Source organism: Nematolebias whitei, chromosome 1 (genome assembly GCF_014905685.2).
Source record: "Nematolebias whitei isolate Nwh7 chromosome 1, NemWhi1, whole genome shotgun sequence".
In the NCBI taxonomy this organism is placed as follows: domain Eukaryota; kingdom Metazoa; phylum Chordata; class Actinopteri; order Cyprinodontiformes; family Rivulidae; genus Nematolebias; species Nematolebias whitei.
The window spans coordinates 88303399-88306815 of NC_056498.1; positions in this window are offsets into that span (position 1 = coordinate 88303399).

The window sequence follows — 3417 nt, forward strand, 5'->3', positions numbered from 1 at the left end:
CAACAAAAAATGTAGAAACGTTTCGTCTCTCGTCCGAGAGACTTCCTCAGTCTGAAGAAGTCTCTCGGACGAGAGACGAAACGTTTCTACATTTTTTGTTGTTTTGCTTTGTTATGGTTTTTTTTGAATGTCCAGAGGACCAGATTTAACTTTTTTAGATCTATTTATTATACTTTATTGTTTTTTTTCTTGAACTTTTTTGGAATTTACCATGTCCTGGATGACTGAGAATCTTCACCAGCTATTAATGATACAATCGGCTTGCCATAGTCTGCCCACATTCGTTCTGCTCACTGCTTGGACCGACCGTTAAACCAGCTGCACCGCCCCGGCGAAATGCAGCTAATTTGACCATTAAAGTGCATTTATTAAGCAAACGTTAGACTGAGACGCATCTTTATTATAATTTTGAGCAAACAAATAATTGTTTAGGTGCTTTTCTTGTTAAATTCCGAAGAAACGAGCCGCATTCCTCCTTTTTTCCCTCTCTCTGCGCGCTCCCGGAGCACCTCAGCAGCGTAACTATTTTTTAAATGCAGCTGATTTGACCATTAAAGTGCATTTATTAAGCAAACGTTACACTGAGACTCACATTTACTATAATTTCGAGCAAACAAATAATTGTTTTTAAGTGTTAATCTTGTTAAATTCTTGTTAAAGTCCTCCCTTGCATGCTCCCGCCATTTGGCAGCCAATCAATTTTTGGCACAACACCGGCTCACATTTCCAGGTTGTCACCGGTGACACGTAACAAATGCGACGCGTCAGCGGTGACGCATAATAGATGTGACGTATGTGACGTAGATGTGACGAAGCAACATATTTATGGATATTTCCACTTTATTAGACAAATATGGACTGATGTGACTTATAGGGCGGAGCGACGTGTACGGCAGAAAATACGGTATATAAAATTGAAACGGCAATGTTGTTGTCACTTTAAAAAAACAAAACACTGAACAGGCTACAGTATTTTTACGGTCTCGTTTTTATAGCTGAAGTAATTGTTTATCAAATAAGTTCTGTTCCAACTAGTCGAAGATCTTTTTTTTAAGACCAAGTCCAGCATGTGTAAGCAAATGGGTCCAGCAAAGAAATGTTTGGAGCCAAGTGTTTTTTTTTTTCCACTTGTAGTTAATGAATGATTGTAAGACGGACTTCCAGTCGTGTTTTTACTCAATGTTCCCACAACTTGCTAATCTTTTAAAACAGGAGTTCTTTTCTCCATTTTTATTAGCTTACTGTAGCTTTTACTTGAATAAATAATGTTTGTTAACAAAACACATTAATACAGTCTCCCTGTAACAGTTAAATAGAGGTTTAATTGGTTAAAAACCAGAGCTACTGGTCCACATTCCTATCCAGCTGAAAGTGGAAAAATACTCCAAGGCGCCCTCTTACCTGACCTCAGTTGAACCCAGCACTGAATACTGGTGACGTCACCACACAGACTTTGTTTTCAGATGTAAATGGGTTGTTTGACAACTTCCACATAGGCGAAGAAGATGATTTGACTCTGAGTAAATTCATTATTCAGCCGGAGTGGAGCCAACTCGAAACTTTCCAGCCAAGTTTAAAATTAGCAGCAGAAAGTTGACATGCGTCCGTCTATAGTTTCCTCTATAAAACTGGTTAGTAGTTTCTCACACTGAAGCCTGAGAGTGATGTTTCACTGCAGCCAGGCTCAGAGCTGTTAACTTTCACTGTTTGGACAAACTGTGCCATGAACTGAAAAACAGAAAAGTAGTTTTACAAAAACTGATTTTTTATTTCCATTTCTGAGACTTTCAACATTGTGACAAATAATTGTCCTGGAATCCATCTGTACACTGACAATTTAATAATCAGTCATACACCAATTCAGTTTTGGGATTAAAACTAGATGCCATCTGTCTTTTCTGTCTTTGTACCAATAAAATCTCATAAAGGCTGCAAACAGGTTGGTTTCTACAGAAGTCACTATTAAGTTACAAGTTCTAGAAATGAGCCGCTCGGGGTGGCTGCATGTTGGAGCAGCTCTGTTACTTTCATTCTGAGTTATTGCTTTTGAAAACTTTAATTCCTCTTTTTTTCTGGATGTAAAGAACTTTTTTCGGATGATTACTTACTCTGGTGTTGGATGCTGTGCAGCTGGAAGGCTTTTTACTGAAACTTTTTTACTTTTGGGCATTCGTTATGATGCATAACCATGGCAACGAGGTGTTTTGTAACAACCAGGAGCAGCTGATTGACATCTCAAAAGCTTAAATAATATCTCAACTACAGCCCCAAATCTCAAATGCGTTGAAAAGGAGGCACCGTGGACGAATTCCTGTCAACCTGGCGGCGGTGCTCGAGTACCTGACCGCCAAGATCCTGGAACTGGTGGGAACCTTGGCTCGTGACAACGGAAGGACTGGGATCATCCCCTGACACCTTCAGCTGTCTGTCCACGGCGACAAGGAGCTCTGCAGACTGCAGGGAGGAGTGAACATCGCTCAGGGAGGAATTCTGCCCGGCATTCGGACAGTTCTGCTGCTCAGGAGGACAGAGAGGCCCGCCGGATCTGACAGCAAGCTGGATCCATGTGGACGGATCAGTATCTGTGGCCAGATTCTTTGAATTCACTGCAGGAGATCCTTCCTGCCCACAGCTATCAGCATCTAACAACTCTTGAATGAAACCAGGATGATGAGCTACAACAACAATTAATTTCCCTTTGGGATTAATAAAGTATTTTTGAATTAAAAATATCAAACAAGTTTAAAAAGTGTAGTCACTTAGTGTGTGGAGGCTTTATTTTCTTTAGATACTTCTCTTAGTGAACATGTCTTGTTCTGGTTGCCTTTTAACTCTTTAGCAGCATTTATCCTGATGCATGCTCAATAATCCAGGTAGAAAAATCCAAGAAAGTTCAATCTGGTCCTCTGGACATTCAAAAAAACAAAACAAAGCAAAAAAAAAACGTAGAAACGTTTCGTCTTTCATCCAAGAGACCTCCTCAGTCTGAGCTGCTGTTTTCAGCTCAGTCTCTTAAATAGCACCTTCTCAGAGTGGATCAGCCAGTTTTGCTGCTGACAACCAAAACCAACTGATCACATGCTCAAGAAGGACCATCAGCCTAACAAAGGATCATTAGCACACTGATGGCTGTTTACTATTCAAAGGGGGTTGAGTGATACCAGCAATCACAGCATTGTAAGAGGGGGACAGTTGAACCCGGAGGCCTCCACCCCTGTTTAATGATGGACGGTTTCTTTTCACAAAGATGGCCTCCTTTACTCTTCTCTCAAACCATCGTTCCTCTCTGTCCAGGATGTGAACATCTTCATCCTTGAAAGAGTGACCGCTGGCCTGGAGATGAGTGTAGACCGCAGAGTCCTGGCCTGATGATGTTGATCTTCTGTGCTGGGCCATCCTTTTGGCCAGTGGCTGTTT